The sequence below is a fragment of the Takifugu flavidus genome, chromosome 3 (assembly GCF_003711565.1).
Source record: "Takifugu flavidus isolate HTHZ2018 chromosome 3, ASM371156v2, whole genome shotgun sequence".
Taxonomy (NCBI): domain Eukaryota; kingdom Metazoa; phylum Chordata; class Actinopteri; order Tetraodontiformes; family Tetraodontidae; genus Takifugu; species Takifugu flavidus.
This window is the reverse complement of record NC_079522.1, coordinates 7,678,158-7,692,884: the sequence shown is the minus strand read 5'-3', so window position 1 is coordinate 7,692,884 and position 14,727 is coordinate 7,678,158. Positions and strand designations below refer to the sequence as shown.

The 14,727-nt window shown below is 40.7% G+C and overlaps 1 protein-coding gene across 1 annotated transcript in view; it reads left to right on the top strand.

The window, feature by feature from the left end:
• Positions 1-2,426: 2,426 nt before the first annotated feature.
• Positions 2,427-14,727, top strand: part of epdl1 (ependymin-like 1) — a 119,445-nt gene continuing 107,144 nt past the window's right edge. The window contains exon 1 of the mRNA XM_057027672.1: positions 2,427-2,433. The gene's annotated coding sequence lies outside the window, so the exon portion shown is untranslated. The remainder of the gene's footprint in view (positions 2,434-14,727) is intronic.

Here is a 14,727-nt window from a genome sequence, read left to right as displayed (position 1 = left end):
TGAAAGGAAAATGCTCTGCAAGGTAGAGTTACTGAGTTAAATAGACCAGAAAGTCAGAAGACCTAAAATTAAGAAGAGAAGATGAGTAAAAAAAAAGGGGGAGGAACGGAATGTACTACTCAATAGCTGAAAGTGAGGGCATGCTGAAGCGATTGGAATGTCTCAGAAGTTATTCTCATGATTTCTGTAATAGGGATGATTTGGAAGTCCAAAATGCTCTGTAATATAATATAAAGTCTCATCTCGGTCCTTTTTTCACAGGAATGGCCCACTGGTAAGCACCTTTGGCTCCTCCACTCACGCCCCCCCCCCCCCCTCCCCCACCACCACCACCACCACCACCATCCCCCACCCCGCCCTTACCCAGTTATAACACAGGAACGAAACTAGTGAGTTTGTTTATTAAGTATCAGCTATTCAGCATTTCAGCTAAGGCTCAATTCAGTTTTATTTATATGCTGACTGAGACCATGGCTGTGAAAGCAACCCGTGCCCTATTCCCTACTCACTATACAGGGAGCAGAGCTGTTGAGTGTCCTGCTACGTGCACTCATTGAAATTCTTCTTTAGGACACTAAGCCAGGGTGCTTTAAATGACATCTTAGCATGGCATAATAAATATGTACCAGATGTTGATGTACCAGGATGCCCTTAATACTTAGCTTTATTATTATTAATGATTAAATAATCATGTTGAGATTCTCATGTGCAACTGCAAAAGAATGTGATGTGATATTTTGCAGTGCTAGGGACCATGTTTCACAATGCATTATGGGAAACACTGAATGTACTAAATAGGTTATGTCAAATTCTCACTTAACATACAAAATTATACAGTTTACCAACTTTCTTGTTACTTTCTCTTTTTTGCCTGAAGACACATATCAGTCACATACAGCGGAAGAATTCCCTGGCAAAATTCTAAATCATTCACTGAGGGGTTTTACACAGTAACTATTCAGTGTGACGACATCTGTTTTACTCGTGGACAAGAGAGTCAATTTATTGAACAGCTATTTCCAAAACAAAAGCCCTTAAGAGTCCATATTAAGTGTTAACCTTATATTTTTGTCTGACATTATTTCCCATTTGGGAAATCACTTTTGTGGCTGAACATGATGAGAATGGAGGAAGCACTAAAAAAGGCAGTGCTCTGGGCTGCAATGGCTTGTCAACAGGTCAAAATCTGGAAATTGTTTGAAATTATAATAGAAAATAAATAACTCGCAAACCTATTCGATAGAACTGTGTTGCCTATTTGCACGAGATCTTTAAAAAAAACTAGTGGAACCATTTTTCCACCCTTACAACTTCTCCAGTTGCAATTGGCTTATTCATGAGGTCCAATCACTCTTGGGTACCTGACCCAGACCTCCATGAATACTAATGAGCTCTAAATGATAGGTCCGCAATTCACTTCCTTATCAACCAAACAGCATAGCGCTGTAGTAAAACAAGGGGACCGGAAATAGGATGACTTTGATGCCTCTATGTGGAGTTAAGGGCTCATTATGGTTCTGTGTAGCCTATTGGCAACATGAACACAGTTCCTGCTCAGATGGGTTTGCCACTTCTGCCTCATCAGAGTAGCGTCTCTCTTCTGAACAACTTTCCCTCAAAATGGTAGAGGCCCTGGTCTTTTTAGCAGAATATTGCCACATTCGCAGCACCATTCATGACTTACATTTACAGCCAGTCACTTTCGATTTGATTAGAAAGTGTTTGTTGAGAAAAAAACATTGCTTGGACACAGAACACTGTAAGTCAGGCATAAGAAAAAGACAGGAGATATTCTGTTTTTCGTGTAGCTCAAATGGGCCTACTGAAATAACCACCCGTCTTCATTTATTTTAAATCTGTGGAAAGCAAATTTAGATCCTGTTGACCAAAGGATATAAGTTACCGTAACATAGGAAGGAAAGTCAGAGGAGGTGTTTTGGCTCCCCTGGACTGCAGTCCCTCTCTGTGTAGCTTCAATTTTGGGGTGGTGTGCGACACATATCTGGGGTGGTCACAGATGACGCAATCCCTATGCACAGCCCCCATAAGCAACGTGGACGGAGAAGCGACTAGGCTTAAGAAGACTGGACATTCCCCACAGGAGAGAGGTCAAAAAGGTTCTTATTTGTCTGGGAGATGCAGAGCTGTGCAGAAGTGCAAAACGGAGAGGGGCAGAGGGACCAGATAATCACGAATGAGAGGCAATAACGAATGAGCTTTTTTAGCCCTAAGAATATAATGAGTCACCCATTTACACACTGATTCATCGCAGTCTGGATCGTCGTGTAGCCTCAGGGCCCCCTTTGTCACAATGGTTACCGGACACAAGGGTTACAATTTACTAAAGAAAGAAGTAGAGTGGAAACTTGCATCATACATCCACATGTATATAATGAGACAACAGGAAGTCATAGAATTTCTAAAAGAAGGACAGCAGTGCTCCTAATTGTTGTTGTTATTCCCGCCGACGGACAAAGGCAACGTCAGTATTGACAGACCCTGAATGACATCTTTCCCTTTCTACTTGTTTCTCCCACTTTTGGGACTGGTGCAGTTTGGACCCAAATGCAGCACTCTGGAAAGCTGGACCGTAGTAATGACTTGTATTAACACACGGCCAAACAGGAACTCAGGCAGACAAGGAAACACAGGAAATAGTCTGTTCTTCAGGCCCTGGGCCCGCACAAAGTCTATGGGTTGCAGGCTCGTGGGAGTGGGACGAAGTCGGGGCCGGGCAGAGAAGTCTAAACCAGGTGAGCAGACAGGAACCAGAGACGCTGAGGCAGAAGTCAGGTAGGTTGTCCGGGGAACAGGCAAGGCAGGCAGAATGAAGACAGGCAGGGTCGGTAACAGGCAATCCGGCAGGGAAACAACGCTGGAAAGTCTCGCATGAAAGCAGAAGAACAATCTGGCACTGAGTGAGTGTGAGGCTGGTAGGTGAGCTGATTGATGAGTGAGGGCAGGTGTGTGATCAGTGACTGAAAGCAGGTGTGGTGATCAGAGGGTGTGGTGTGAGCAGGGCAGTGGAAAAGTACTGGGACAGGAGGGAACTGGGAAAAAGGGGCTGTGACAACTTTAGCTCCCAGCTAACATCTTTGAGTGTGTGTCGAATGTTTGTACGTGTGTGTTCCAGGGCTTACTAATGAAATTCATTACAGTTACAGATAGGTGAGCAACACCAGTTTGGAGATCTATGAAGATCATCAATCATAGTGAGTAGGGAAAGTTCACACAGGATTTTTGGAATTTCCTGTTATCAGAGAAGGGGTTTCTTGGATTATCCATAATTTTGAACTTTGGCTAATCTTTTATGCACCATCAGAAAAAGATGTAGCTTGTAAACCAGAATTATTCAGTTGAAGCCATATACCACTAATTTCTGATGTAAAGAAAATGTTCAAGGTTGCAGTCTTTCACCTTGACAGAATTTATAAAATAAGATTAAAAGTTAGAGGGCTTTCGCAAAGTGAACTGAGGATCATTCACCTTTTGTATTTACTCTTTTCAGAATTCCACAACTCGTCTCTGACCTCTTATGAAGGCCGGAAAAAAAGTTCTGGGAAAGTCATACAAATCTTTTTTCTTTATAGGCAGAAACTCAAGATGATTTAAAGATATTTAAATTTATTTTGCTATTAGTGAGAATCTTGATTAATCTTGATTCTAGTTATTTCAAGTCAGACTACTTCTAGTTTCTTGTTTTTGAATATTTTTATTTTTGTTGATGTATGAGCTCAAATTGTGTTTTTAACTATTTCTACTCCCACTATTTTCTCTGTTTGTTTTTTTTTTATTATTAATTGTCCTTGATTTTTGTGGCACATATAACTCAAATAAAGTTTAGGACAGTTATATGTAGCATCCTAAATAAATATAATAAAATAAATCAAAAGTATAGATAAAAAAGATGATTTGAATTTAATTGAATTTCTGCAAATGTATGTATGGAAAAACATGTCAACAAGAATCTACTATTCAATACGGGAAAAAGAAAGAAACAGTTATTTCATAAACATTTGCTTAAAAGTTGTATCTAAGCAATAAAAATAAAGCCAAAATGGGATTCAACTGAATATGGAAACAATTAGGGAATACGTAGCATTCTTTCTTTCACTCTTTTCCCGAGAAGATTAAACTGGAGCATTTGGGGCATTCTGTCATAGATGACATATCCCCATCTTACAGTTCCATCTTGAATTACCCTTGTCTGAGAAATACGCCAGGGAAGCCTCACAAACTGGAGTGGTTTCCTCCGTGTGAATAAATAAGAGTGCTGAGAGCTTAAGTGCTCTGTTTGGATAAAGCACCTTAATTAGCCTGACTAATTTCTGAATCATCTTCGCTGGAATAGGAAGACTGTTCATCACAGTGTCAAGAGTTACATTGAGAATAAATACTGTACTGTAAATAATCTTGTTTACGATGAAGTTAAGGAAGCAGTAATATTTCCAGCTAAGTCTGAGAGGCTCCAGTATTCTGTCACAGAGTGACACCCTTGTGCCCTGAGTATTTACTCAGGGCACAAGGGTGTTGAATTCACAAGAGCACCAAAGCGTAACAGAGGCTATTAAAAGTCTTTCTTGAAATGCAAAAAAAAGAATATAAGACAATCTAGGCAATTATATAAAAAAAGGGTCATTTTGTTTCTTTCCTCTTTTCCCTGTCTTCGACCTTCTTCTCCATCTGAAGATGTCAACGAGAACAAGCTTGTCAAAAGCTAAGGCTGGAAATGTGTGATGAGTTGAGTATGAGTTTTTAATGAGACTTAAAACAAGATCTTGTCATGGACGCCTACTCATAGTTTCAACAGGCCAAAAGATTGGAGGCAATTTCAATTGCTAACTCCTTGTACATACCTTGAAAAACTTCCAGAATAAATCCCAGAACAGATTATTTTGAGGAAGGTAAATCTATGCAAAAAACATAATTACTAGTAATTTTTTGTTAAAATAGGTGACTCTTAAGATAATAAAATGTTTATTTTATTGGACAAATTTGATCTTGCTTCCAAACTGTTCTACTGCACTATGCGTGTACGTGTGTATGTATATGGATTAATCTGGCTTAATCGTGATTAAGATCCATTTATGGTTACTTATTTGTGACTCGTTACAAAAGATGATATATACCGTATTTTCACGACTATAAGGCGCACCTAAAAGCCTAGAATTTTCTAAAAAATCTACGGTGCGCCTTTTAACCCGGAGCGCCTTTTGTATGGATTACGGTAATATTGGTTAATTGCGGCTACCGTAGTCAGTAGGCGTGGCCGAGGTAACAGCAGTAAATTCAGTCCCAAACCATTTCTGTCTGTAAAGACCCCAAAATGGCTCCTTGCAAGAGACGCGCTTTTGACGCAGAGTTCAAACTGAAGGCTATCAGTCACGCAGTTGAACACGGAAATAGAGCAGCAGCAAGAGAATTTAACGTGAACGAATCAATGGTGCGGAAGTGGAGGAAGCAACAAGACGACCTGCGCCAGGTAAAGAAGACTCAACGGAGCTGCCGAGGAAACAAAGCAAGAAGTGGATTAACAAAGGAACTCCAGCCGCTAGATATTGGTGTCAACGGGGCATTCAAAACTAGACTGCGAACTGCGTGGGAGCGGTGGATGACGAACGGCGAACACACGTTCACCAAGACGGGGAGACGGCGCCGAGCGTCATACGTCACTATCTGCCAGTGGATCGTAAATGCCTGGGCATCGACCGTGGTCCGAGCTTTCGGGAAGGCAGGGATTGTCACTGAAATGCCAGACAACACCAGCGACACCGACCCTGATGACGACTTTGACGAGACGGAGCCGGCCATGTTGGACGCCGTATTCGCACAACTGTTCAATTCGGACACCGAAGAAGAAGAATTCGAGGGATTCCTGGATGAGGAATGAACTGATAAAGTGATCTTTACGTGTTTCTTTTGTGTGTTTACAACTTAACAAGGCTGGTCATACTGTGAATATGGAAATTACCGTTTGAACAACGTTGTTATATTGCTATTGTTATATTGCTATTGCTATCGCTTTGCACTACTTCGAGAGTTCGAGTTACCGTATATTGTGTTTGCACTAACGTTTGATTTACCGCAACGGTACTACGTGATAAAAATGTTGCACTAAATCGAAGATTTATTAAACTCCACTATCCACTTGTGATAAAAATGTTGCACTGCCTGTTATAACTCGCTGTTATTAAACGAACTGTGTTACGCGAAAACACTACGTCACTCGGGAAAAATAATAAAACAGCTGTTTATTCGTTTTGGGAGTGAATAGAGTTGTGAGAACGACGGTTTGTATTCTATTACCGGTAATAAAGTTTGACTGACTTATCTGGCCGTTTTATTGACATTCCTTTTAGCGCAGCTCGATCTAGTGAACGCGTCATGAAACCACAGGCACTACGCAGTTTCTATGCTATGCGCCTTATAACACGGTGCGCCCTGTGTATGAAAATATTTCTAAAATAGGCTGTTAATTGAAGGTGCGCCCTATAATACGGCGCGCCTTATGGTTGTGAAAATACGGTAGTTTGTTAATGTTTTCATTAAAACCATCATAAATGTGCAAATGTCCAGATAACATCTGGAATAGAAATGTAACCATCATAGAAATGTAATCATCAAAAATGGGCCACTGTTCCTGTGGTCGACAGGCTAGCGCACAGTGCAGTTATTCCTTGCACTGTCTCTATTTTCTGAATGCCCCGCAAGGAAAAATTAAGTTTTATTGAATTTAAATAAATTGAATTGCAAAAATTTCCTAAAGCTCATGTCCTTGGTGGCCCTTTCACTATATACTACTTATGTCCTTCTGTTTTCATTGTCTGGTGAAATGTCATCAATTGCCACCCAAGTAAGGTTCCAATTTTAAGTTCTTAACCTATCAACTATGCTCCAGATTTCCCAGGATTGTACCCATCAAATTAAAAAAACACTGCATGCAATTCTACAATCTTGGTTGGAACAGCAATCATTTATGGTTTCATGCACATGCATGCTTGAAATGTTCATGTAATCATGGTAAATCCAAAAGAACAATCAAGTGCTTCAATGCACTATCATCAAGTGCATTGAAGGTTGTGTGACTTTATCTGCTATTCTCACTCCAGCACAACCTTATATTATGTTTTCTCCCTCGCCTTTTTCTTTTGGCACAATTGCAATTAGGCCAGGTGATGGGTAAGGACAAGAAAACAGGCAATCATAATGACCTTACCACCCACTTAGCATTTTTACCCATGATTGAGGATAAAATGCAGCAGGCGGCATGAAAAAAAATCTCAGCCTTCAGTTGAGTGTTTTGTTTATGTGCTGCTGCTGCGGCAGAAAGTGGTTTGATTTACAAATCTCACTGATGCCATCTCTCTGGCATCGTTTTAGGATTTTTTTCCCCCGATGCTGCAGGTGGCGGTTAGCTGGGGTAAGCAAATGACAGATGTTTGGGGGAAAAGCGGTAAAGAGTGCCTTTGAAAGCAGCAAATGAATTACAGCATATCACACCAGTTAGGGCCACAAAAATATTTTTATTCTTTCTCGTATGTTTGAGAAATTTAAAAGCTTTTAAATCAATCTTTCTATCTATAAACATCAAATTATAAATAACAAACTTCTTTTTAAAATAAAATCGAAAATTGAATTTGTATCGTCTTTTGTCTGAATAAATTTGCAACAAAAAATGTAAAATAGTTTTTGTCTATGTGAAGGTGGAAGCTACAGCTGGAACCTATGTGTTGATTTCAAACATGAACTGTACATTATTTTAAAGCAATAAATAACTGTCGCAGGTCTTACATTCACGTAACATACTAGAATACTAGAGTGCTACTTATCAAAATTAACTGCACGTATAATTTCGTAGCCTCCATAATCGTGGTCTTACCAAGAAGCGATATTACTTGTGTTATTCCAATTCCGCCCCCCACCTGAAGTCTGGAGGGGGAGAAAACGCCTGTCAATTTTCATATCGCCGCCTGATTTATTTTGAGTTGTTATTAAAGCCCACCTCCCTGTGAGGATTTTCCATAATGATCTCTTATACTGTATATATGCAGTACATACTGCCTGGGCTTACTGGCCCATCTCTGATTAAATCTGTCAAGCCCTGAATTTACTCACAGGCATGTAAGATTAATGAAGGTAAGGATCTGATTCAATATCGCGGGCTGTTCCACACCTTCATGATCCACAGCTTTTGTTCAGGACAGACACCTTCCGTCACGTTATAACACATATTTAGAGATATTCATCTCTAAATCAGTGAGGCAACCCTGGAATGATTAATCCCCCAGTTGGGGTGATGGTAGCACGGTGTGTAGGGGCCTGGGGAAAGCATCAGAGGGTTTTTTTTGTCTAGAGAAGCCTACTCTCCGTGTGTCACCTCTCCCTTGAAGCATGTGTGTGCTTGGTAAAGCTGCATGTTTCTTGGGTGATTTGAAAAAAACAATGGTATATTACCCTTTTGAGATGAAAGTTTTTGTTTTTTTAAAGTTCACTTTATGGTAAATTGCATTTTTGTTGTTTTGAAGTGGTAAACATGTCAACAACTGGAACAGCAGCTGCTGGTGTACGAATTTGCAAGCGTATATTCATTGTTGAAACGCTTGAGGCTGAACCACAACAACAATACCGATACTGTACAGGCAGCCAGCAGGGGGTACCTCTGGCACCATGTGAACCAAGTGTTGATGACTGACTTTAGCCTCTCTCAGCAGGCATTCCCTCCTCCCACGAGGAGAACGAGAACCAAATTAAGCAGTACATAAACGCTCAGAAATATATATCTGCTTTGCTGGGTCGGTGTCTCAAATGGGGTGGTGCACTCCAGGAGGCCAGTTTCACTCTTGCTGCGACGTAAAGAGGTGAAAATCCTTAGAGCATCAAGACAGGGATGAGTCAAGACCCCATCCCCCCCACCTCCGCCACTTTGGTCTCCTAAGCACCTTGTACTTTGTTAAGTCTTGGTCAATAACAGATTCCTCCTTTTAATTATCCACCATTAATATTTAAACAGAATTGAGGTGTTCAAACAGAAAGAAAGCAAACTTTATGCTACTTTCTGGACTCTGCCCACTCTGGCCTGTCACTCTCTGCTGCTCTATTCCTCACCTCGCTCTTACATGTATTCTTATCTCTGTCATCCGATCCACCCTGCTGGGGAGCCTTCCCATCTTCCTCAACCTTACAGCTATGGGTTTATTAAAAAAAAGTGTAACGCCAGAGACATCATAGACAAGCAATTGAGAAGACAAAAATGCTCTCCCGCATTCATTGGTGTCAGCGTGCCCAGTCAACAAGCCCCCACCAGCACTCTGACAACCCAGCGGGAGTTACAAATGAACCTGACACCCTTGTTGCTTCTCCCACAGTCTTCTAGCGTTGCTCACTCAGACAATCTATTTTCAATCCTTAACCTACAAATCTTCACCTCAGATGTGTCGAATTCCTGACATGGTTTTCATCAGGGCAAACGACTGGTGCAATCACATGTCAATTTTGACACTTTCATACTGAGGTTACTGCAGACGTGTGAATATTTGGATGATGACTGCACAGAATAATGGCCTGACCTTCGGATATAATGAGATTCTCAGGGCAGTATGTGCAGATGAGAGGCTGAAGAGCCCTGTGTTGGAGTAGCTGAATGTTACAGCCACCAAGATCTAAAAATAATAGTCATCCGTTTGAAATTTGTTTGAGAAAAAGTCTTATATATTACACCTCTGATGGCAAAAATCATTTCTGAGCACAATCTCTTTGATCAGTAGGTACCCACAGGCATGGAATCCAAAATGTTTGTGCAACTTACAACATGAATCCCATAATCAGGGTCATTTATTGTGCCTTTACATTCATGGGTGGTCTGGGAAATTATGCTAGTATTTGTCATGTCTACAAATTTGCTTTTGTTGCTCTGTTTGGGTTGGCTGATATGTACTGTTAGCTCCTGTAAATCTCTTGGCTGGCATTCAGAAAAATCTCACAGGCACATCTCTGTCTCACTAGCCCAGTTGGATTTAAGAGGTGAACCAGTTTGATATCCTATGACAGCTCCATACCTTAGATGGAGAGAGAGAGGAGCAGTAGTCACATCTTTAAGTGTGAGTTTAAGTGGTTCTTCTTCTTGTTTTTTGTTTTTTAGCACCATCACTTAACAGCAAGAAGGATCAGGGGCTTTTCTGTGTTTGCACATTATCCTCATACCCAGTTACTCCAGGTTCCTCCTACAGTCCAAAGACATTTGGGGGATATTTAAATCTGCAACTTTAAATTGTCCTTAGGTGTAAATGTGAGTGTGAATGGTTGTATGTCCTTTAGGTTAGTCCTACAATGAACTGGCAGATTGCCCAGAGTCTGTCCTGCCTCTTGCCCAAATGCAGCTGGGAAAAACTTCTGGCCCCCTATGACCCCAGTAAGGGATCTGGGGATAGGTGATGGACATGTTTAGGTCGACTGTCCAGTATAAGTTTTGTTTTTATCTTGTCATGACTTGCACTTACCTTTAGCCAAACCTGACCTCATTGTTCTCCTGAACCAGGGGTTATTTGGTCAACCCCCTTGATAAAAGGGTTTATTAATCTTTCAAAGCAGACTTGTTGGTGTCCTTCCCACTGAGGTTCTTCATGACAAACATGTACTCTACCTTTACTGTGGTACAGAATGAAAAACAAAGGAGGCTGTATTGTCACTCATTGTTTGTTCAGGGCACAATGTCAGCTATTGGAAATTCCTGCCCCTCATGTGTGAACCAGGGGAGAACATGATCCAGTTACACATGCTAAGGTTTATTTTCTGCTGTTGTTCTACTTTTTGGCTGCACCTTTAACCTTGTGCTGAGGTGTGCATTCATCTGAAACGTGTGTCCCAGCTCCAAACCCTGGTGCTGAGCAGTTTTTAGTGTATCCCCTCTGTCCGAATAGATTTTTAATCACTACGCTTCACAGATTATGACACTCTGAAGGAAGCTGAGGACAAAAAAGGCAGGACCAAAATGACTCTTGTAACTAATTCTATAATTAAACAAGCGGTGACAATGTCAACATAATCAAACATTCTGTCACGACACCTCCGTAAACACGTGCCTCTATCAGTTACAAACAACAATCACTTTATTCTCGGGGTTGTTAAGAGCAACTGGACAATCAGTCACTGTGCAAATAATTGATGAAATGTGACAGCGAGCCTTCAGTCACCGCTCCACACCCGGTGCCACCATCACACCATGACTGATTTTTCTTTTCTCACTGCCTGAGAAACAAAATTACTGACCTTGCATTACCTTTTAAGATTTCCCTCAACCTCATCTAACTGCCGCTTCTTCCAGAATCTTTGCTACTCTGCAGGGGGGAGGGATGCATGCTGGGAAAAACTCTGGAAAAAGACATTACAGAAAACTTGCAGGGTTTCACTGTTGCAAACCAGTTAACATGAAGAAAAAGAAAGTTCCAGAGGGGAGACATAAGTAAACTCAAATGGTACCACAGACTAATTTTGAGACCTCAAGATCTCAATAAGGAAGGCTTTAATCATTCTGATTTGTGCGTTTATTTTGAGATTTGCTGTTCATAGTGAAAGCTGTAGGGGAATATGCAGCTTCAATGGTGCCAGATGGTTGCCAGTTTCCAGTTGCTGCCTAGTCAGGTGTTCACAGAACAGCTGATCGCAAATGCCAGAGGGCGTGCTCACACCTGAGAGTTTGAAACACTCAAAGGTGCAATGGACTGTGGATAGTTGCACTGTGCATCCAGCTGCATGTCCAGCTGTACCAGATTCTTCATGTTTAACTACATACATTCATCAGGCACAATATCATGACATATTGAGTAGATAACCCTGCTTATCTCTCTTTCGTCACATCTTGCACTAATTAGGTGATGAACAAACATTATGCACTAAAAAATTATGTGTAAGAAGCAGGATATTCGCAAAATGCAAGGATTTGGGAGAGTTCGACCAGGCCACAGCTAGAAGATTGGTAAGTTTTCTTTCAAAAACTGTAGCTCGTGCAGGGTTTTTCTTGGCCTATGGTGGTCAGAATCAATCAAAAGTGGTCCAAGGAAGAAACAGTGGGACACCCTTGATGAGGTTGTTGGTGGGCCAGGTCCATCAAGGTGCCGGCATTGTCCAGTTTAAAAGGTGAGCTGCTTTAGCTGAGGGTACCCATGCTCACCTTGCCAACAAAGGGCACATTATCATGAGAAATGGTAGAAGGTCACTTGAGTTACTCAAGAGGTTCCTCCCAAGTATGTTGATGTTATCTTAGAACATATCACCCCCTAAGCATTGTTGCAGACAATGAGCACCCTTTTGTGGAGACAATATTTCCTCTTTCAGCAGGAAAATACATTGTGCCACAAAGCAAAAATTAGGCTAGCTTGCATTACTGAAGAGAAACGTGATATAAAGATGTGCTTTTCTGTAAATCATTTGAAAGACCTGTTTCATCTTCATGCAAACATGTAAACATGACCACCAAAGGGAGAAGATCTAAAACAAGGGGGCGCTTCAAAGATTCTTCAGACATAGCTTTGTAGGTTCAGTAGGCTAAGCAAGTTTATTAATATTCATTAATGTGAGTTAGGGAAATTCAGTTTGACCTTAAGTGAATGTCTGATTTTAATAACCAAACTCAGGATAAACTTGAGGAAGATTGTGTTCCACAGATACTTTTGTCAAGTATCTGTGGAATTTAATATTTATATACAAAGTGATGTTGGTTATTTATGCATAATTTAGTCTTTATTTTTGTAAGGTTCTCATTAAACACTTCTCATTAAACTCAAATTCAATACATTTTATCTTTCCAGAGCACAAAATGTCAGAAACACAGAGAACCTATAAAATCTATAAAACCCATAAAGTCTTCTCAGATTGCCAATGATTTTTTTTCTTTTTTGGGGGGAGTAAGAAAAAGTTTTACAACTGTTTTTTCTCACCTTGCTGTGCTGAGTTATTTAAGACAGTATCTGTCACTACGGCAGACAAGGAAATGTCAATCTCATGCTAATTTCCATCAGTTGCTCAGTCACTTCGGTTTTTCATCCATGCAAAATTGCTCTCGTGAACAGAAGTGTAAATGTAGAGGCAGAGTGGGGAGCAGGGCTCAAATTCTAAAACCTTCCACATTTGGAACTCCTCTCTGGAGAGATAAACCAATTTTTAAAAAGATAATGCGGCCTCATCCATGTCTTTGTGTTTCTAAAAATGAAAAAAAAAATACACTTCCTCCTTTCGATTCTATTGCCCCTCACTCCTTTTTGGGAGCTGATCTCATTTTAACGCCAGGGTATGGCCTTCTTTTGTCTTTTTTCTTTGCTGCTCAGGATATTTGAGTATAATTGCTGCATTTGGTGCTAATTAACAGTCTAACAGAGATAAGCTGTTGCGAGTCTCAGAGCAGAAAGTGTGTGGATTTGCTGATAAAGGGGACATTTTCAAGAGGAAACAGAAGACCACATGACAATCTATCATTTACAGACTACAAGTGTCTATATAATTAGGTGGGAATTACGTTAAAAAAAGTTGTGTTTTCTTGTAGAAGCAAATTAGCTGCTGGTTGGAAATTTTTGATTATGACTGCCTTTCAGGGAAAAAATGTGTTGTGATGCATTGTGCATAGAATTGCCATATCTCATACATAGGAGTGCCTGCTTGATCACAAAGTCTCTTCACGGTTAAAAGTACAAATTACGAAAGAAACTTAGTGTATGGATTTAGCTTTATGTTTTTTAACATAATATTTTGTTTCTGAAAGGACCATTTGGGGAAATACTTTTTAAAAAGATGTACAGAGATTTATTAAATGACAGAGATTTATTATAGATGCCAGTGAGAAAAGGTAAGAAAAAACACTATATAGCAAAAACACAGAAAGATTACATGAAATTGCACATGTATCGGAACGTTACACCTTAAAAGGGGTGATTTGATGTTGAGGTGTCTCACACCAGCCGCTTGCAAATGTCAAAACTGTTTTTTTGCAAGTGTGAGCTTTGATAACGTAGCAATCTCAGAGGACTCATCCCTTGCTATTTGCAGTTATTACGAAGCAAATTATGGCCGAATGTCAAGACAATTTCCAGATAATTGCCAGTGTTCCAGAGAAAGACAATATTCTCTAACCCTGCCCTCTTCAACTTCTTTTTTTTATTTCTGCTGATGGTGGCTGTGCAGTCGCACCCTCAAGTATAGCTCCATTCTCGGAGCTGGAGCCCATTATACTTTGCCCCAGCTCTGGAGAGATTCAATTCCACCATCAGTCTGGTGTACCTGCCATCAACAAAGACTGGCTCATCCCCAGTGGACTGTTTCTTTTTTCCCTGTCTATCAGTCATGTGTCTCCATCTCAGTCTCTTTTAACACTTTCCATCGTTAAAAAAAATAATAATAATAATCTGTAATGACAGATTCAACAACTACAAATTCCTTTGGCACTAGCCCCACAGTTTGAGATCTCCAGGGCATTGTTTTACTTACAGCTATGTAATATTCAGTTTGGAGGTAGCATAATTGTTTGCGAAATAGAGTTTAGGTAAGATAAGATTAAGTAACAGATGCAAGCAGAAAGAGCAGGGAAAAAATCATCCATCCATCCTTCCTCTACTGCTTATCCGGGGTCGGGTCGCGGGGGCAGCAGCCTAAGAAGAGAAGCCCAGACTTCCCTCTCCCCAGCTACTTCCTCCAGCTCATCCGGGGAGATCCCCAGGCGTTCCCAGGCCAGTTGAGAGACAT